General features: G+C 36.1%; 1 protein-coding gene across 1 annotated transcript in view; it reads left to right on the top strand.

Annotated features, from left to right (window-relative positions):
- Positions 1-23258, top strand: part of htr2c.L (5-hydroxytryptamine (serotonin) receptor 2C, G protein-coupled L homeolog) — a 187275-nt gene that overhangs the window by 159536 nt on the left and 4481 nt on the right. The window lies entirely within an intron of this gene.

Here is a 23258-nt window from a genome sequence, read left to right on the forward strand (position 1 = left end):
ACAGATAGTATCTAAGCTCCTCCAGAGCCCACTTCACTGCTAAGCATTCCTTCTCTACTGTAGCATAGTTTCTCTCATGGATGTTCAACTTTTTACTCAGGAAAACTATAGGATGCTCTGCACCTTCTCTGATTTGGGATAGTACTGCTCCGACCCCCACATCGGATGCATCAGTCTGTACAATAAATGTCTGTGTGAAGTCTGGGGTTATCAGTACTGGTTGGCTACATAAGGCTTTTTTCAGGGTCTGAAAGGCCTGCTCTGCCTCAGAGTTCCACTTGATCATTATGGACTTGGTCCCTTTTGTAAGGTCAGTCAGAGGGACAGCTATAGTAGCAAAGTTAGCTATGAACCGTCTATAGTAACCAGTGATCCCCAAAAAAGCTCGAACCTGTTTTTTTGTGACTGGCCTAGGCCATTCTTGAATGGCCTGCACCTTGTTAAGCTGAGGCTTAACTAGCCCTCTACCAATGTTATACCCCAAATACTTGGCTTCTTCCAGGCCTATGCTACATTTTTTTTGGGTTAGCCGTCAAACCGGCCATTCGTATGGAATCAAGCACGGCCTGTACCCTAGGTAGATGGGATTGCCAATCCGAGCTATGGATAACGACGTCATCAAGGTACGCTGCTGCGTAGTGCCTATGGGGCCTTAAGATTTGGTCCATGGTACGTTGGAAGGTTGCCGGGGCTCCATGTAACCCAAACGGCAACACTACATACTGGAACAGACCTTCAGGAGTACTAAAAGCAGTTTTCTCTTTGGCTTGATCCATCAGGGGAATCTGCCAATAGCCCTTGGTCAAATCTAAGGTTGTCAGGTATCTAGCCGTCCCTAATCTCTCAATTAACTCGTCCACACGAGGCATAGGGTAGGCATCAAATTTGGAGACCGTATTTAATTTTCGAAAGTCATTACAGAAGCGCCAGCTCCCATCCGGTTTAGGTATTAAAACAATGGGACTGGACCACTCGCTATGCGACTCCTCAATGACTCCCAACTCTAACATCTTTTTAACTTCCTGAGATATGGCTTCTCGTCTAGCTTCAGGCACCCTATAAGGTTTTACGTTAACCTTTACCCCAGGTTCAGTTATAATGTCATGCTTTACCAAAGAGGTTCGTCCAGGTTTCTCAGAAAAAACATCCCTATTCTGGGTTACAAAGGTCTGTACTTCTTTCCTCTGAGTGTCTGACAAGGAGTCTGATACGTTAACCTCTGGCACTAAGGGTTCTGCCCTTAGAGATGAAGTAGGTTTGGTGAACAATGACATTCTTTCTTTCCAGGGTTTTATAAGATTGACATGGTAAATTTGCTCGGGTTTTCTTTTACCTGGTTGGCGAACCTTATAATTTACTTCACCAATCTTTTCAAGGATCTCAAAGGGTCCTTGCCACTTTGCCAAAAATTTGCTTTCTACCGTGGGTATTAACACAAGTACACGATCACCAGGGGAAAAATTGCGTACTCTGGCACCCCTATTATACACCCTCTGTTGAGCTTCTTGCGCCTGCTCCATGTGCTCTCTTATTATGGGCATCACCGCGGTGATCCTGTCCTGCATTTGGCATACATACTCAATGACACTTTTAAAGGGGGTGGGTTGTCCCTCCCAAGTCTCCTTTGCTATGTCCAACAAGCCCCTAGGGTGCCTACCATATAGCAACTCAAACGGTGAGTATCCCGTAGAGGATTGAGGGACCTCCCTTATGGCAAACATCAAATAGGGTAACAGGTAATCCCAATTTTTCCCATCCTTGTCTACCACCTTCTTAAGCATATTTTTGAGCGTTTTATTGAACCTTTCCACTAATCCATCAGTCTGGGGGTGGTATACTGAAGTGCGAAGTTGGACTACTTTAAACAGCTTGCACAGATCCTTCATGACCCGGGACATAAACGGGGTGCCTTGGTCAGTGAGTATTTCCTTTGGGATTCCTACCCTGCTAAAGACATGTACCAACTCTCTAGCAATGGATTTAGAGGAGGTATTACGTAGAGGAATGGCCTCGGGGTATCGGGTAGCATAATCCATTATTACTAATATATGTTGGTGTCCCCGTGCAGACTTTACTATTGGGCCCACCAAATCCATGGCTATCCTCTCAAATGGTGTCTCTATCACAGGGAGAGGGACCAAAGGGCTCCGAAAATGCGGCTTAGGAGCCGAATACTGACAGTCTGGACAGGAACTACAGTATTGCTCGACTTCACCATGTATTCCTGGCCAGAAAAACCGTTGCAAAATTCGCTCTTTGGTCTTCTCTACACCTAAATGTCCGCCCATCACATGTTTATGTGCGAGGTCAAGTACCATACGCCGGTATGGTTTTGGGACAAGCAGCTGCTCTACCCGGTCATTTCCCTTTTCTACTACCTGATATAGTAGGTCATTTTGGAGGGCTAAGTAGGGACAAGAGGGTCTAGAGTCAGAATCTATAGATTTCCCATCTATCATTTTTACATTGGCCCTTGCTCTAGACAGTGTGGGATCCTTTAACTGCTCTGAAGCAAAATTATCCCTCCTAATCTCCAAGTCAGGCATGTCATTGTCTTCCTCCAATGGGTCTACCTCATCAGATTCCCCTGCTAATACAGAAAAGGGAAAATCTGTAGTAACCTCACCCTCCGGTACACCCTCAGACACTTTATTACCGGAATCAGGGCGGCTTCCCTTTGAGTAGGATTGGTCCATAACCTTGTCAGTTTCCCACAATTTCCAGAAATGTGGGAAGTTCCTCCCCAAAATTATGTCATGTGGTAAAGTGGGAACCAACCCTACGGGGTACCTCTCTACCATTTCCACAAGCTGGTCTGCAGTTGTTGGGTCTGCATGGCTTACCCATTTGCGCAAAGGTGAAGGCAGAGACCTAAGGTACCGGTCCATCACTATCCGCTCCACGATCTGTGGCCCTGTTAGGGTCTCTGGCTGCAACCACTTTTTAGTTAGATGAATTAGGTCATGCATCTGGGAGCGTGGAGGCTTTTCTGCCATAAACATCCACTGATGAACCCGCTGGGCACGGACCGAGAGGGTGACCCCCAGCCGGGCCAAAATCTCAGCTTTTAGTTTGTCATAATCTTTAGCGGCAACATGATCCAGATCAAAATAGGCTTTTTGTGGTTCCCCAGAGAGAAAGGGTGCCACCAGGCCTGCCCACTGCTCTTTAGGCCAGTCCTCTCGCTCTGCTGTCCTCTCAAATGTGGAAAGGTAAGCTTCAACATCATCACTTGTTGTCAGCTTTTGCAGATAGTAGCTAGCCCGTATAGCAGTTGGTTTAGCAGTTTCTGTAGGGGGTGCTGCAGCACTCCTTGCAGCTAGCTGCTGCACTACCTCTTTGAGGAGCTCCCGGTCTTGTCGCTGCTCCTCTCGGTTTGCGATCAGCTGTTGCTGCTGGACTCTGGTGGCCTCTTGCTGAGCAGCTGTAGCCTGTATCAGGGCCTTGAGAACGTCGTCCATAATGCCTTGCAGCAAAACACTTTATAATGCACAGCTGGAACTGGGTTTCTGGCCCTTTAAATCTTCCACAAAAAAAAACCAAACAAAAAAAAAAATTTTTTATTTTTTTTTTAATTGCCAAAGCCTCCTCCACCATATGTAACGTCACTCGTCCAAACGGTGCCGTCTCGGGGGGTTTAGGTAGATTGCAGGGATCGGATTGGTCTCAGAAAACCACAGTTCACACTCAGCATTGAGTTTTAGGCTGACCGCAATCAGCTTTATTCACATATAACCGGCACACAGGAGCATATTGGAAAACAAAACATAAAAAGAAATCCTAGCCTGTCCGGCTCTAACTAACATACAGTCGCTCCCTCTCTATACAATAGAGAGGATCTAGCATCCAACTCTACAAAAAACAGTTGTTTGTTTGGTTACTCACTGTGTCCGGCTCTCCCCTTACTGCATGCAGGCAGTTCCCCAGGAAGAGAGAGAGAGAGTAACTTTGAGACACACTGTTTAAAGGGGTTTCCCCTGAATACATGTGACCCCTACCGTCTCAGGCCCATACTGAGGCGTTTCAATCAACAAAGATTTCATCAGGGTAACCTGGCTACCAGAATCTAATAATGCATTTACTAGCTTTCCTTCCACAACAACATCACACAGGTACTTATCCTTCCCTGTCTTTGGAAGGGCAGTACATAAAACCTGAGCATACATTGACATACGTCTCTTTGTTAAGGCAGTATCACACTGCATAGGCTCATCAGTTAGGCTGCAGTCGGCAGCAAAGTGTATATAAGAGAGAAATCTGGGAGAAATATAAACACCTTCCACCTCTAATCCAGCATTTCTCTCACACTGCACATAAATTGTGGCTTGTAGACATGCAAACTAGTCTGCCAATTTTATTGGATTCTGGGTCCTATCTAATAAGAAAAATTCTTCCTTCAAAGGACAAGTATTTTAAAAATACAAATAAAGCAAACAACATTCTAGGGGTTTGTGAAAGATATATATTGTAAATATAAAATAATATATTTAACCCCACATTAAACAATTCACCAACAACTAACTGTTTTTCTATTGGCCTGGTTGCGAAATGACACAGCATAAGACAGAAATTGCAAATATATTTGCAAAAATGATTCAGTCAGAAGAGAGAACAAATAACAAATGCACAATATAAAGTGATTCCTGTAAAAACCATATGGTCAGAGGGTCATTAAAGTGACAGTTTGACAGATAGCTATCATATATGCTTGTCAATGTGATGGATTGAAAGATAGATCCCAACATAGGGCATGCAGAAGGGTTTACTAACATGCACTTGTCTATATATCACTGTATAAAAAAACCAATGATCAATGATAATAAATGTCAGGTCAAAAATGGGAATAACATTTTTATAGATTGCAAGGAACTCTGATTAATTTTAACCTAAGCTGAATTTAAAAAAATCATATGCTATTTAGTCTGCATTGAAAATATTGAAGGCGATACCCAAAAATTAAAAAATATAGCTATTGTATACTCAGAGCAGGCGTAATTAGGTGATACATAAACATTGATAGAGATTCCAATCTAATTAATTACAACCTAGGATTCATGAATGTGACATGATTATTAGATTCAAATATCACAAATAATTAACTCAGTTACTGACAATGTTATGCAAAAACCCTTTAATAACTCAATCATACAGCAGTCATTTAAACTGAAAGGAAATGTTGAAAAGAAATTTAGATGACACCATTCCCCAAATATGTTTATTCTTTCTACACCTGTATAATTGTACGTGCACTGAGCCCTTGAAGGCATCATCTATCCGTACTACAGAATCTCCTTTTATAACTGGCATGTGCCCAAGACCTGTCATTATACATTTTTGCTGCTAATTACAATATTATCCGCACTATGCACTTTAATGCGCACCATGGAAACTTATGTGGACAGCATCACTTACAAGCAATTATTCCCACACTGCTATTTCCTAATTATTGCCATTTTCGTTTAAAAGCCCAAAAGTATTTCCATTCACAGTAGTGTGTGCCTTTGGGAATAACTAAGTAGTTCTCTTCTATTTACTACATATGCTTTGTGATGAAAATGAACATACCAATGTATTATAAATGTTAACATTGTTATATCCAACAAAATCCATTTCCTGCTCTCTGAATGAACTAAAAATCAAAGCCATTCGTTGAATTTAAGGATTAATTCCTCTTCAAAGTTTAAACAAAATCTGGTTTCTTGCTATAAATGATTCCAGTATTGTTATGCTTTTAGAAAATAAATGACCCTGATCTTTCAGAAATCATGCCATTTACAGCATTCACCTATTACTATGTGATCAGCATATTTATAAATCATATACAGTTAAAACATTATTAATACAGTTATATAGGAGCACAACCAACCATTTGTGCTTGTAACAGAACATTATTACTTATTTATTTTCTTTTTGGCACTCTGTTTAATGCATGTAACTTGTAGCACTTCATTTCACGCCTGTCCATAAATGAATGTTGGCCTCTTACGACTGGTTGTCCTTTTCCCAAATATTAATTTGGCAGCACATTAGGAGGAAATCAGTGCTTAAAATATAATGCTGTATTCCAATATACCATTATTATAATAATTAACATAGTACTTTATAACATTTTGCAACAAAGAAAAGGATAGAAGTAGGCAAAACAATAAGAGGCCCTTCTTCGTTGATATAGATCGCTCAACACATTAGGGGTTAGAAAAGTTATTTCTGGGTAGCGGTTTCTGTTTTGATCCATGTAGTATATGCTTGTGATTTGGTGTTTTCCTGATAAAGAATTTTTCAATAATTTGGATCTTCATACCTTAAGTCTACTAAAAAATCATTTAAACATTGATTAAACCCTGTAGGATTGCTTTGCCAGCTATAGGGATTAAGTATTTTAGTTGGGATTGAATACAGTGTACTGTTTTATTATTACAGAGAAAAGGAAATTATTGAAACATTTTAAAGGGGACCTGTCACTCGAAAAAATTATAACAAATCCTATTTTATCACGTTAGTCAAGCAAAATAAACTTTAATTAAACTCTATAAATTATTTGAACCTTGTTTCTTTTGGTTTGGGAATTCATAATTCTAGCAGTCAGCAGCCATTTTGTGAACACTGTTATTTAGGCTAATCTTGCATCATCTCAAAATCTTGTTTTTTCGCCCAATGCACTGGCTACACAATTAAATGGCGAAGAGGGAGGGGAATGTGGGTGGGGGTTCAGTGACATCTAATAAGTGCTGAATGGAAAGTGAAAGTAATTGCTTGCTCCGTCTCTATACCTAAGGCATAGAGGAGGGGCAGACAATATTTGATTCACAGCTGAGATTTTTAAATGACAGCTATGAATGCTTTAACAAAAAAAACAATTTTAATGTTTAATTAGAAAATGTGTTTTATTATACAGCTTTTTAAGTCTGGGTGACAGGTCCATTTTAATTATTTTATTAAAATTAATCTATTTGAGATGGACTTTCCATATTTCAGAAATTTCTGGATAAAGGTTTTCCGGATAATGGATCCTATACCTGTATATCCGTGTACTGTATACAGGGAGCCCAGAGATGATGACATTTCTCAAATTAGTTTTGAGAGCATACTGCAAATGATAAAACATTTTTATATATGATTCCACCACTAAACCCTTTTATCAATAAAGTGAATATGCATGCATTCCCAGATTTCCCTTGAGTTTTGGAGTGAATTTAACAAGATTTCACTTGAAAGGACAAGAATTAAAAATGCATTACTTGAATTGTCCCTGAGCTTATATGTAAATTGTAAAAATTGGAATGATTGCACCCCATTCACGTTGAGCTACCCATCACCAATAGTGTACCAATAGTTGCAAGGTGCGAATTTGCGGCGAATTTCTGCGTTTCTGTGATGTGCGATTTTTTGATGGGTGAATTTTGACGCCAGCGACAATTCCGTTGCTGGCAACAATTCTAGGCGCCCAATGACTTTAATGGGCGTCAGAATTGTCGCCAGCGTCAGAATTGTCGCTGACGTCAAAATACGCCCATTACTAATCACCAATAGACAAGTATTTTAAAATTTCTGGCCATTTTGGTAAGTATGCTGCTAAATTGTATAGCTTTATCATAAAATGGTCTGGATTGTTATAGAACTGAGAGACAGATAAGCATCAATAACTGCCAAGGCATTTATTTGCCAGGGAACTTAATATTTAGACCAGACATCCAACATCTTTTTCATTTTAGAGCAGCAGAAGACTATTCTCTATAGGAAGAAGCAAGAATCATCCCTATATATTTCATGGCCTTAGTAAAGCTAGCACCTTAAAAATGTAGAGCTATAAAGTAAGTTTGTGTGGAAATGGCATATACATTTTCAAAATATATTCAACATTTATATGCAAAACCCTGTTTTTAACCTAATTTATTATTTCTTGATTTTGGTTATGAATAATTAAAATTTGGAAATTAACACATTTAGAAATCTCTTTTCAATCTGCACAACTTTGTAACATTTGCATTCATATACATTATTTGAATATCCAGGGTGCTTACAATCAGTTTTTCATTTAGCTGGTAAATTGAAATTGTAAGTAGTGTAAACCTAAGCAGCTTTCTAAATCTACAGAATCAACGCATGTTTCTATACAGGGATCAGTTCAATTAAGCTTCAAGGATTCTGCATTTTGTAATTTATAGGTTAAACCTGTTAATGCTTTAATTTTCTGATGCATAATCCTTAGTTCTATGGATTGAACATCACAACATGACAAAGACAAATGCATAGCACAGAACTAATAGGAACATTAAAAACCACAAAATACATTGTTCATATTAACATCAATATATACTTCTTAAACACGTTCTACTATATTTCATCAAAGGAAAATGTTAAAGAAGATGTACTGCCATTCAGTCCTGTCATTTTAGAACTATGATATAAAGAGATATTTAATCTGCATTATGCATGGGACATTACTGTAAATTAAAGAGGTAGCTAACCTTCATATTATCTTTTCATATGATGCCAACAGTGATATGCAGAGGCACTTTGGAATTGGTCTTCATTTTATTATATACATATATATATATATATATATATATATATATATATATATATATATATATATATATATATATATATATATAGACCAAAAATACTGTACAAAAACCGCACTCACAGGACTTTATACAGGTGCAAAAAAGATCTATTTATTTTTTACGACGTTTCGGCTTCTATTACTGAAGCCTTTCTCAAGTGGTGTGCACAGTGCAAACAACAAACAGTATTTAAACACAGAAATGGCGCCAAGACCCATCCCGTGACGTCATAGCCTCATGTGGGCGTCACTAGGTGAAGGTGTATAAACATAGCATAATGAAAACTCTTTCCCCCTATGAGGGAGTGCTTATAGTGTCTAGGAAAAAACAGTTCAGTGGTTTTATACACGATTGCCTCCAAATGTGCTGAGGATCGTGTGCAACATAGTGCTGAAGGAAATCTTCTCCGTGACCCTGGTGCACTAAGAACTGATCATCACTTACCCCAGAGACCCGTGAGTAGCAGAAGAAATCCGCCCTGTGTCGCCTTACTTGCGAGGAGGCGCCATCCACAGAGTAAGTAAGGCGACACAGGGCGGATTTCTTCTGCTACTCACGGATCTTTATGTTACCCTTACTTTATCCTTTTGTCCTTTCTATAACATTGTAGGTCGAACGATCTCTTTTAAAGGGGTTATTCCCTTCAAATGAACTTTTAGTATGATGTAGAGCAATATTCTGAGACAATTTGCAATTGGGTTTCATTTTTTATTATTTGAGGTTTCTAAGTTATTTCCCTTTTTATTCAGCAGGTCCCCAGTTTGCATTTTTAGAAATCACTTATTTGAATAAGATACTGGAATATGAATAGGAAAGGTCGGAATAGAAACATGAGTGATAAAAAGTAACCATAACAATACATGTGTTGCCTTACACAGCATTTGTTTTTAGATGGGGTCAGTGGCCCCCATTTGAAAGCTGGAAAGAGTCAGAAGAAGGAAAATAATTCAGAAACTATAAAATAAGAAATAAATGAAGACCAATTGAAAATTGCTTAGAATTAGCCATTCTAAAACATACTTAAAGTTAACTTAAAGGTGAACCACCCCTTTAACCACTTATGAGTAATGGCAAACTAAGAAAACAGAAAAGCATATCTAAAAAAATCATATTTCATAAACTCTTTTACCATGATCTTGTTATACTGTGCATTTGAATATAATTAAATCTCCCCTTTAAGATTATCTGCTCATACAAAAAAAATACATCATTTTTATAATATACCTTCACAGGCAGCCTAGACAACAGACAACATTAATTGCTTTGCTAGTTTAATTATAAAATTGACCCAATTCATTTTATTAGTGTTACAGTATATTGAACTGTCTGCATTGCTGATTTCAGTAGTTTGCAGAAGAGTCTGTTTCATAAGTGAGTGTACTGTAATGATTAGTCAGGTAGTTCGAATATAAAGATTAATTGGCAGTAAAATAAATTTATTCCTGCTCATCATGTTTTTACTTTTACATATAAAATGTTGATAGCTCATCTATTCTCTATTGATTAAGCAATGTTCCGGAAACAGCTATTATTACAGAAATAGTGGTTGTTTTGTATAAACTGTCATAAATGCAGAGTATGTATCTGCTATATTCCATTGAATATATATAAACCGCTGAATGCCGGCACAACTTATATGGAGGTAAACAAATGCCTGGGTGCAAAAAAGTTTAAACAAATCTAGATAAGCACAACAAAAGCTTGCACTTGCAGGCCTTATGAATTACATATTTATTGTCCAAATGCTTTCCTACTATAGGGGGAATATGTGGTGTTCATGCAAATGGCCTGTAGATGTCACTGTGCTCATACTTATACTGTGCATACTTCCTAGTAGCTTGAAAGTTACTGTTGTGTAATGCCTGCATGACTCTGCTAATAAAGCACTGTTATACTCTACTCATTCTCGGCTACCCAAAACATAACAGTAGTGATGAGTGAATTTTTCCGCCAGCCATGGATTTGAGCCGAAATTTCATATTTCGGCACCTGTAAATATTTTTTGCAAAACTGGTACAAAAATTGCCTCAACAACAATGTCGCAGAGACAAAAAGGTTGTCATGAGAAAAAACCGGCCATTGACTCTAATGCATTTGGAGCGAGAAGAAATGTCTCACACATAATAAAATGTTGCGCCTAAAAAAATTTGGACGTCCATTGACGTCAATGCATTTAGCTCATCACTATTAAGGAGGCCAAGGCTCTGCAAGGGCTGTAGTGCCATTGGGTAAGGTGGGGTATAACAGAAAATGATTCATGTAGGGAGAGTCAACACATTATAATGATTTCAGCAGAAATCAAAGTACAAAATAACAAATGCCAATATCCCAAGGATGATAAATGTAGCATGTAAGAATCTGATTTCATAGTACATAGTTATTGCACAAGTTCACTGCCTTCCAAATAGATTTAATGGACTAAGGAAGAATAGATTATCCTGACCTGTCATGTGTTTAGTGAAATGTATTTAATTATTCTAGCAAAGTAGTGCTGTTCCATTTAATGTTGCATGTTTACAGCTGCACTTAATATTATTAGCAACAGATTTTTTTTTTTTAATATGCTGATTTATAGAACATTGTCATTTGCCATGTGTTCCATAATGTAAATATGCATGTCATTTCAAAAAGCATATGATAAATGGGAAAGGCAGTCCTATAAAATATACCCTAGACAGATGATGATTTCAGTTTTGGTGTTGAAAGTTAAGGGTAATGCATTGGGGTTTCCAATTCTTCCACTTAATTATACAGTGTGAACTACATAAAAGGACCTTTGGGCAGTGATTCAGAGCTACACATATTTCTGCCACACTCGCTGATTTATGTTTAATGTTTAAGGGTTTCAATGCCCTTGTTATGTGCTAGGACACAAATGACCAGTTGGAGAATTTGTAAGGAGACGCTGAGCAGAATTATGTGTCTGATTCACAGCCATCTTAAATGAATGACTTTAAATATTAACGGTGTAAAAGCATTTCTGTAGAAAGTTTGATAGCACCTTTCAATTGATAGGACAATGCACAATTTGCCACAGCCACCAGTCTACTATCAATAATACTGCAGAAGTTATATTTTAAATAGCAATAACTTATTATTTGCATCTACAGTCCAACACTCAACTTGTGGTATCCAGTACCTGTAAACATTGTTTTGCTTTTAGTTTATTTATATGTATCTGCTTTCCAGATACAATTACGTGTTACTTACATAGAGAAAATATTAAACTCCGGAATTATGGGAAATGTTTGTATGTGGCCATACAAGAGTAGAGACAAAAAAAGAAACAATATTGTAATTAATGAAAAGAAACTGGTTTCTTTTACTACAACCTTTTTAGGAACATTACCAGCATCAATATGATGACTGTATAGAGTTACATAAAAATATTTCCATCCAAACTTGCATTAATGAGAGAGTGCACATTATATATATATATATATATATATATATATATATATATATATATATATATATATATATATATATATATATATATATATATATATATATATATATATATATATATATATATATATATATATATACACACACACACACACACAAGTCCAGAAGGTATCCGCACTCTTGCTCCAATATTCGTTTGTGGGTGCTGGGTCAATGTTAATTGTATAATACTTATAGAGGGACCTGCACGCCGTAATCTTGTGTCAACGAATTTTAATATTAATCCATCACTCGTGCATCCAACATTTCGGCCCTCGTTGGGGCCTTTATCAAGGATAAAGTGCTAGTGATACCAAAAACAGTTTAAATACTCTTTCCATTTAAAAAAGAGGTGCCAAAATGACGTCATAACCATGGTCCTGTTGTGATAGGTGCTTACATCTTTCAATAAGTTAATTAAGTGAAAACATATTAATTGCCACCACTAGGTGTCATAAGAATACTTGTAAAAGTCCATATTTTGAGTCCATTCATAAGTCCATAGAAAAAGAAAAAAAGGAAAAATCGCTTACTTAGTCTCTTGAACCGGCAGATACACTTTATTGTTGCAACGTATGTTACATTTTTATGAAACTAGGATAGTTGAAACTAGTCTAAATAGGCAGAAAATTAAGGTGGGAATTTTGTATCTATTACTTATCCTAGTTTCATAAAAAAATTAAACATACGTTGCAACATAGTAAACAGGTTTTTTTTTCTTCAGATGGTGATAAAGTGTATCTGCGATTTTTCCTTTTTTTCTTTTTCTATGGACTTACAAATGAATGGACTCAAAATATGGACTTTTACAAGTATTCTTATGACACCTAGTGGTGGCAATTAATATGTTTTCACTTAATTAACTTATTGAAAGATGTAAGCACCTATCACAACAGGACCATGGTTATGACGTCATTTTGGCACCTCTTTTGTAAATGGAAAGGAGTATTTAAACTGTTGTTGGTATTACTAGCACTTTATCCTTGATAAAGGCCCCAACAAGAGCCGAAACTTTGGATGCACGAGTGATGGATTAATAATAAAAATTCTTTGACACAAGATTGCGGAGTGCAGGTCCCTATATATATATATAGATATATAGATATATAGATATATAGATATATAGATATATATAGATATAGATATAGATATAGATAGATAGATATCTATTAATTAACCCTTGATATTCGAACCATAGTAAATGTGCCCCCTAATGTCAAAACCACTTTTTCAGTCCAAAAGCCATCACTGTGATACTCCCAGGTAGTAGTGCACCCCTTACCCATGGCTACTGCCGGTGGTGGTGGAGCAATATTCAATAATCGTGAGAAAAAAATCATTGTCGGCAAGTTTATAAGTCTCATTGACTAGCTGCCATCACTGGGGTGATTGTTCGATCATAAATAGCCATTATATTAGATAAAGTTAATATTCCTACCATATTACATACAGGAATAGCAAATTGGTGAACTTACCGGTGCTGATGCTTCAGAGGGGGCAGTTCTCTTGTCCAAGTGTGATCATCCGAAGGCAACCATAACCCACCTGTCAGGAGAAAATTTCCTCACGTGGGCTCCCATTAGTCTCATGGGTGCGCCGCTTTCACCATGCAACTGGGTATACCTTGTGCAATTAGTGCAGCGAAGGCTCAATCCCAAATGAACGAGGCCTAAAAGTGCAAGTAATTGGATATTAGATGTGTAGGTATATATATATATATATATATATATATATATATATATATATATATATATATATATATATATATATATATATATACACATATATATACATTTTTTTTACTCAGATACCTGTATACAATTAATCATCTTGATTTACTTTAAAGGGCTGCTATTTGGTGTTGTTTCCTGTACTAAATATACAGCTATCATTCTCCAGTTTCTGTTTGGCTCTTAATCTATCTAATGGCACTGAAGTTTACTTCCTTTTTGACTTTTATTATTATTATTATTATTATTATTATTATTATTATGAACCTTATCAATCTTCCATCACAAGTCAGAACCAGTGTCTTTCCAATTCTTTGCCTTACATGCATTCTCAGTCTTACACAATGGAAAAGTGTTCAATTTGAAATGTTCTTGATCAACCTTTTTGTACATTATTCTTGCTATGCTAAAGACCTTAGTTTGCTTCTCATGAATGCAGTGCTGTTTTTAAAGGGCAAACCCAGGTTCTGGAGCACTCTGGCATCGCCAAAGTTTGACTCCACTCATTTCTTGAATGTTTTGTTAAAGAGTGCAAAATTGTGCAATATTATTGGAAATGTATGAAGTTCTGTAGATGTGGCCAAGCTATTTTTGATAAAATTGGGCACTGACTTTCCAATGTTTTGATCTAGTAATTCATAAGTAATAGGCTCATCATTATAAATGTAATAAAATATAATTACCAATATTTTCTTGACCTGTGGCATTTTTTATTTTGTCTAAAGACAAAATAACGGCCCTATAAACTTTTAATATAGTAATTACATATTTTAAAGAACCTCTTAATGTTACGTTAAGGTAAACAGATGATTTTGCACATCTACTATTATACAAGAAGAAAATTATAAAGCCAAATGAAGTCTGAACCTGGGTGAATGAACAATATTATTTGTGCCATTGAGTACAGGAAAATATGCCTGCCTTCTATAGCATAAGAGTAATTTAGTAGATAGTTACGCATTACCAATCTTGCATGTAGTTTTAATAAAAGAAATTCCTGGCAAAGTGTCACCTTGCTTTCTGCCTAAATTTTAATCCTCAGTTATGAATAAACATAAAAGCAAATAATATTTTCCATGAGAAAATGTTTGTTAACATGATGAATGTTCCATCGGTTACTTTCTGAATTTCATTTGTATTTCACTGTTTTCTACCCATATCTGCTGTCAATAATTTATCTGTAAAGTTTCTGATCTTGTATATTAGATTATCGGTGAATGTTTGAAGGCCCCAATTCCAAGGGAAACTTCTGCTTAAAAGATTCCAATCTTTTTTCAAACGTTTTGCAAGTTGACAACATCAACTTAGGGTTCCCTTGTCATGATCTTGTTTATTTTACTCAAGTTCCACCAAAAGTCCCCTTTGATCCTTTAACAAATCACTGGGTTATTGTCTAGTCTTAAATAGATGTTCCATTTAATCCGTCATCTTGTCTACAAGTTGCTCAATTTAATGTAACAAGATGAAAGTACATATTGCAAACCTCTTTTATTTTCATACAGTAACAGATTAAAGCCTGCATACTGAAAGCTTTATCTGTATGTGTGATAGATAACAAATTGGCTTATTGTCTCCAGAGAATCTGAAAACATTTTAACAAAATCCATGGCAATATTAATTACATAAACAAAAATAATGAAAACTTATGGGGTTTTAAAAGTTCATTTATTATTATAGGGCAGGATGCAAAGTGTGTTAATTTTTTGAACGTTTTACCTATCACATATGACAAGCTCATTTTGCACCTAAATGTAATTGCAAAATTGGGCACAAATATTGAACTTTCCTGCATACAAAAAACTGCCAATGTATCCTTAGGATACATTTATTTGGGGAGGAGATAGACATGAATGCAAGCTAAGGATACCATTTGGAAAAAGGAAAGGAAAAAGGCATAAAAAAGCCCTGTATTTACTGCCTGCCAAACCCATTTGCTTCCCTGAGCACTATTGAAATTGTGACTGGGGTAATAGTAAGTGAGCCCCCTAATATCATAAAAAAGGCCAACGAGCACATATCAATTTAAAATGATTGATAAAACAAAATAATAAAATGCAGCATAACTATCTGGCAAATGGTACTGCTATACATATAATTCTATTTCTGCTTTTTCTATTTTATTATACCACATATACAAGCACAGCATTTGCTGCTATTAAAAAAAGCTACTTGGTCATGTATTTTTAATGGGAAAAGTAAGGTTGTGACCTCTTTGAAAGTCAGTTTTGACATTTCTAATCAAGCAAGGTTGCTATGTGTCACTAAGGTCAAGACTTGCAGCCCTCCTTCCGATTTGTTCTGCTGGTAAACCACACCTTGTGCTGAAATCAACCTTCAATTCCTATTAAGTAAGAAAGAATATGTTTAGGTATCTATTTGCTATAATGTTGACATTGTAATTTGCTCATGAATGATATAATCTGTATCTATAGGTTTCTAAAATATTGCATGTGATTAACCTAACTTAGTAAAGCACACCTTCATATACAATCTATAAGTTGATGATACCCAGCATATTAGAAAAAAATATTGTGCAACTGTTTGGTTAATTAAGCCATATTAACTAGTCTAAATTCCATTATTAATTATTTGGTCATGGAACTCCTCGGTAACTTATATTATCCTTATATTTTACAAAAGGAGGTAATTTATTCACTGTATAAAGTACTATATATATTTAATTTTTTTTTCATAAAGTTAGAGAGACCATCAATATTTTACATGCTACTGAAATAATGAGATCAATGACATTGTGCTACTTCAAAGGCATTTCCATTATTTCTAACTCAAAATTCCTCTAACTTCAGTGGAATTTTTGTTGATGCTTTTGTTGAAGCTTTTGTTGAAGTAATTTCAACATGGAATAAAATAAGCAAGTGAGTTGAACAATTTCTGTAAAATTTATGTTGCAACTTTTTATTAATAAACCAAATATTTTGAGAGACTGTGATCTCTACGTAACATACGAGAGTTTTCATGCACTGTGATAAATTGAAAATGATAATTCCTGTAAAATACATTCTTTGCATATTTCTATGTTCAATTTCCTTAAACCTGAACCCTAAATACTTCCATTGTAATAATGAAATAAATTATAATTTAACATAAGAATATTGTAGTATACTTAAAGTAATTTTAAATATAACTAATTCATTTATATCTCACCTTATTGTTTAACTTGTTTATCTCTGAACATCCTTTGTGTAATTAAGGTGATACATTAATTACAGCGTCTATTGTTCTATAAAACTGCTGGAGGTGGTTAATCAGTTATATCAGCATGAAATTTATAGCAGAGTAACAAATTAATTTTTTATTTCATACTTTAAAAATGCAGATCCCCTCTAATCAGCAAAAGATGGATGGAATTTGCTCAGAAGGATTTATTTTGGCATTAATAATAAATGTATTGCAACACTGACATCATAGATGATAAATATAGTTTTTAGCTCTGAAGCAAGAATAAATGGGGTGATATAATGCTAAAGAATTTTTATACTCACAACCTTTTGGGTTTTGATTGAAGTATTAAAAATTTTCATGAAATCACTGAACCATTATGTGCTGGGGTGTACCACATCAGGATACCACACTGATCCACACTGTTACTAAAACAGACTAAGCTCCAGATATTACCCTTTTGAAATGAGTTTGCTCTTATTTTTTTTGTGAAAAATATGGGCAAACACATTTCTCAATATATACCTTACATACAGAATTTAAAGCTTCCCCTTAACACAATTAACATCTCCAGAGCACGTAAAAGTCTGACAATGTAAGTGCATTCCATTCTGAAGATTCAAAATCTCTCCTGGAGAAATAAACAGGTACCGTTTTCACTTCACAAAACACAGCATTACATGTATTTGTCATCCCCAGACCCTTATAAAATGAAGAATTGATTTCCTGCTTCTCATGATGAATAACACAACATTGCACCCATAAACAAAAAGCCAAACATCATAATATATCACTTTAGGAAAAAAGTATTGCAATCACAAGCAAAGCAGGTCATAAGATGCCTAAACTTCTAAATGCCTACATTAGAGGACATGTAAAGCCTACATTTTTCTACCATTTATAAAAGTTGGGCATATCTTCCCCATCCAAGCCACATCATTTGTCCTGCATATACCCCCTCCATTTGCCAGAGGCATCACATTTACCTAAAACAAATAGCAGCTTTCATCCGGCAGCCATTTTCCCTCTGGCACATCATCAGTAACACTGACATGTGCAAACAGGACATGTATGCTGTAAAGTTCATGCAATGCAGAATGCAGGGTTACACAGGCACAACATACTTTGATAAAAAGTTCTGCTTGGGTTGAGCACTGTAATGCTTAAGCACAGCTCAGGAAAGGTAGTTAGGAGAAAATTAGGATCAGACAGCTAGAGTTTCTATGGGAACCAGCAATGCTATCACTTCATTGGCTGTTAGACTGGAGAGTGTGTTTAGTCATCTGAGCTGAGAAGAACTGAGCATGCTCATGAGCCAACAGCCAAAGCAAATTCCTGAGGGAGGGGGGCAGAGTGGGTTACAGGAGTAGAAGGATTTCTAAGTGATTAAGGGGATGCTGCAGCCTTACTGTTAACCTTTTAACAACCAGAGTTGCAGTTATCTAAAGATTTCAAAGAGGCTGTTCGCTGATTACATTTTTGTGTGGAGGTTTACATGTCATTAAATACACATGCTAAATCACAGCCCGTCTTCATCTATGTTCTAGTGTAAGTAGAAATAAGCAAGTGGATTCACATACATTTTGATTAGTCATTAATATAGGATTATTCATAGTAAACTATACCTTGATTTGCACTAAATATTTATTATTTGTATGATTTGACATTACTCATGACATCATAGAGATTTAAAGGTAATAACTGGAAAAAAGAGGCTACCAACTTACAATCTTAACACATCGTTCATATGACTGATTTCTGCTATGCCTTCTACATGCACTTTTCCATCCCCTATCAGTATATATAACAAATAAGCTGTTGGTCTGGATTGACTGTCTACAAAAAAATAATATTATGCTGCAATTAAAATTTGTATGAATGTGACATCTGTGGGGGATTAAACTATAGCTTAATCCATTGAGTTTTAATATTAACAAATCTGAATTTAAGTATTACTAAGTACACACTGGCCCAGGTTATTCTGATAATGATAAAATGAAGACATTTGTGAAGGCCTTTAGTTCAGCAAAACTAGCAGAAGTTTATTTTCAGTGATAGTACTACTAATATATACCTACTGTATGTGTGTGTGTATATATATACATGCACAAAATGAATACACTTTGATTTGATACACAAATATCCTGGTGTTGCTGGTCTTCTTGAAGTATTTGAATTATTTACCGTGCACCTAGGGAACACGATATCAGCAGGGTGCTGCCCCTGTGAAGATATAGTATATATACTATGAGCTAAATTTTATATAACAATATACTGTATAAAATAGTCCAAAGGGTGTATGCCATATGCAGCATAAAAAACTGGGTGCTAGTAAAAAAATACACAGGACCTAGGACAAAACTCCTAAAATGCAGTGAAAAACACTGATGAAAACACAGATGAAGATTTTTGTGTGAGACCAAAAAATCAAGTAATAAAGCTTTCCATAGATACCGTATAAACTCGAGTATAAACCGAGTTTTCAGCACTCAAAATGTGCTGAAAAAGTCTACCTCGGCTTATACTCAGTACTTTAATAACTTTAATAACTTAATTTCACTAAAAGCTGCTCTCCTTCTGCAGCTCCCCCCTCCTAGACAAGCAAGTGGAAAGAAAGCTCCGAAACAAGCTCCCCCCCTGCAAGCAGCCTTGGTGACTTTTTTGTCTCAGTGACTTTTTTATCTTGGTGACTATTTTGTCCAAATACATTAAAGTCAATGGGCATTTTTTTGGTGACTTTTTTGTTGTGGTGAAATTATTCGAAGTGCGTAATTTTGCCGCGATTCCATGCGTGCTGAAAAAATGTGCTCATCTCTAGATGTCACTTTATTTTGGAAAAGCATTTTAGCTGGGACAGTCTAAATCTTTGAAATCTCATTACATTAAAAAAAGGACTAGTTAGCAAATGTACAGGTTAGCATCCAAACAATCAGGGAATGCTAATTCAAATCTTATGCAGTATGTAATTCTTTGTGTGCAATATCAATAATGATCTAAAATATATGCTTTATTTTATTAAATAAAGCTGAGATTCTGTAAGGGTGGCAACCTTAAATTAATCTTTGTATGATTGATTGGAATTTTGAAGGACTTCTCTAGAGTTTCTCTTCCATCATCGCAGGGTTGAATTAGGTGGCTTTCTGGGACCACAACTATGATTATATTATCATGTTACCATAAAGATCAGTGATCACAGAAAAGGGTGGCAGCTTTTCAAATAATGTACCAACGAAAACTCCCATGATTACCAGTTTTTCTGTCTCATAGTTTTGTCTCAGATATTCTGCTCTGACATAAATATTTGTGAAACAAGATAAAGGGAGGGAGTAGCCAAAATCAGCTGTTTAAAAAAACTTCACAAAAAAGTTATTCTGAAATAACTGCAGGCACAGACAAATTTACTAGAAAGTGGGTTTAAATTAAAGTAGCAAAGAAAAAAACAAAAGAAGTTGAACTGAGAGCAAAATCGGAGCAAATATAACTTTTTGCCACAGGGTTTACAGCTCAATTCTAGTGATGGGCAAATGTATTCGCCAGGAGCGTATTCGCGGCAAATTTGCCCAAAAAATTGGATGCCGGCGTCCTTTTTTTAAAAAGGACAAAAATGAGACTCGGGCGCCAATTCGCGAATTTTTCGCCATTTTGCAAAATTCGCAAATTTTCCGGCGAAGCAAAACGGCGCAAATTCGCCCATCACTACTCAATGCCAGATGAACTGCAGTTATAAAATCATAGAAACATGAAGCTATAGAGTTGTAGATGTGTCTCTTCATTCTCATTTTCCAATACATGCGATGTGGTAAGTTGTGGAATTTGAAATATTCTTGCATTTTTATATGAAGATAATTATGCAAGGCTGATTTATTCTTCAATATAATCAAGGGTTCACACAATCTTAAATGTTAAATATATGACTTTGACACAGCACAACTGTAAACTGTTAAACTTCTAACTAACCTTATATGATCAGGTATAGTGCTAAAAAAATCTGGCGACAAAAAAAATTTGCTGCAACATAAAAAGTTGTGCATGTAAAAATTGTCGCACGTCAAAATAATTTTGATACCCATTGACCTTAATTTTTACCTCATCCAAACTAAGATATAGTAACATAGTAAAAAATGAAAAAAGACACACGTCCATCAAGTTTAACCTTTGAACTTTTTTGACCTGCCAGTTGATCCAGAGGATGGCAAAAAACTCCATCTGAAGCCTCTCCAATTTCTCTCAGAGGGGGAAAATCCTTCCTGACTCCAAAATCGGACCTGTACCTGGATCAACTTGTACTATGAGCTATCTTCCATAACCCTGTATTCCCTCACTTGCTAAAAAGCCATCCAAGCCCTTTTTAAAGCTATCTAATGTATCAGCCAGTACAACTGATTCAGAGAGAAAGAATTCCACATCTTCACAGCTCTCACTGTAAAAAATCCCTTCCGAATGTTTAGGTGGAACCTCTTTTCTTCTAATCAGAATGGGTCACCTTGTGTCAGCTGGAAAGACCTACTGGTAAATAAAGCATTAGAGAGATTATTATATGATCCCCTTATATATTTATACATAGTTATCATATCACCCCTTAAACGTCTCTTTTCCAGTGTGAACATCCCCAATTTGGCCAGTCTTTCTTCATAGCTAAGATTTTCCATACCTTTTACCAGCTTAGTTGCCCTTCTCTGTACCTTCTCTAATACAATAATGCCCTGTTTGGGTGATGGAGACCAAAACTGTACGGCATATTCTAGATGGGGCCTTACCAGTGCTCTATTAAGTGGAAGAATGACCGTTTCCTGCTGTGAATCAATGCCCCTTTTAAAAAGAAGCTCAAAACCTTATTTGCTTGCTACAGCCAAGTTTATCATCTATAAGGACTTCAAGGTTCTTTTCCATAATGGATTTGCCTAATACAGTCCCATATAAGTGGCTTGGATATTTTTACATCCCAGGTGCATGACTTTATATTTATCAACATTGACTCTCATTTGCCACCTAGCTGCCCAGATTGCAAGCATGCCACATCCTGGATGGAATTTATTGGGCTGGATAGTTTTGTGTCATCTGCAAACACTGATACATTACTTACAATACCCTCCCCTAAGTCATTAATAAACAAGTTAAATAAAAGTGGACCCAATACCGAGCCCTGAGGAACCTTTCTCCAAGTAGAGAATGTACCACTAACAATCACCCTCTATACCCGATCGACCCGAAACTTCATTAAGCCCAACAGACCTTAGTTTAGAAAGCAGACGTTTGTGGGGTACGGTATCAAACGCTTTGACAAAATCCAAATAGATCACATCTACTGCCCCCACTGTCCACCATCTTACTTAAGAAAGAATCCCAAGGCACACAGGATAATTGCAAGCAAGCTGTTCAAGCTGTTAATGTTTACATTTTAGTAGAGTCAAGGTATGGAGAACCAAATTAAATAAATATTATATATCCAGAAAACCCCAGGTCCTAAACATTCTGAATAATAGGTCCCATACCTGTAGTAATAAGTAAAATCTAAATTACCCAAATGCCACTAATTACAATGATATTAGCACTACTATATATCTCGCTGCTTGCGTTATTTTTTCTGTGAGCAGGTTTGTTAATGGGTATTTCCCCACTCCCAATACTAAACATTTTATGAAAATATAATAGTTTGTTAGCTGTAAGTTGGACACATATGTGCTAAGTGTGAGAGGGCATTTATGGTACTGTAGGTTCTCTTACCTAGGTTCGGGCATGTCTGCCTGCTATAATAGCAGAAGGGTAAATCTGTTTAAATTTCATTCTGAAGGCAATGTCTCATTCACATATCCACTTGATTATTTATTTATTCAATATGACCCAAAGATCAAATAGAAAAAGCCAAACAGAAGTCAATATAAAAAAGAATAAATAATTTTTAGTGGATTTTCTTTCTGTTTCCTATAGTGTAAAAAAGTTTTTTTCATCTCACAATAAATTTCAGCCCTTGGTTATACATAAAAATGTCCCTTTTTGTATACTATACTCTCTGGATGATTTACCCTTCATTTTACTAAAGTGCACATAGAAAAGTCTGTCTTGGCACCCTTTGCAACGGTTGGATTTCATCCAGGGTTGAAAGGATTTAGCTTTGGCATATTTTAATAAAACATCTTTCACAACTGGAAAGCTAGCTCTTAATCCGTCTTTATTCATTCCAATAATGTTGTGGAACGTAACATCTCCAGCACTAGAGGGGACAGTATTATTCAAAATATGCCACATGACCATGTTCAGCCTGGAGGATTTACTGATTAGACCATGTAATTTTAAATCTTTAATCTCAGCTTTATGAATCAAGTAACATATATAA

This window comes from Xenopus laevis, chromosome 8L (genome assembly GCF_017654675.1).
Source record: "Xenopus laevis strain J_2021 chromosome 8L, Xenopus_laevis_v10.1, whole genome shotgun sequence".
NCBI classification, from domain to species: Eukaryota; Metazoa; Chordata; class Amphibia; order Anura; family Pipidae; genus Xenopus; species Xenopus laevis.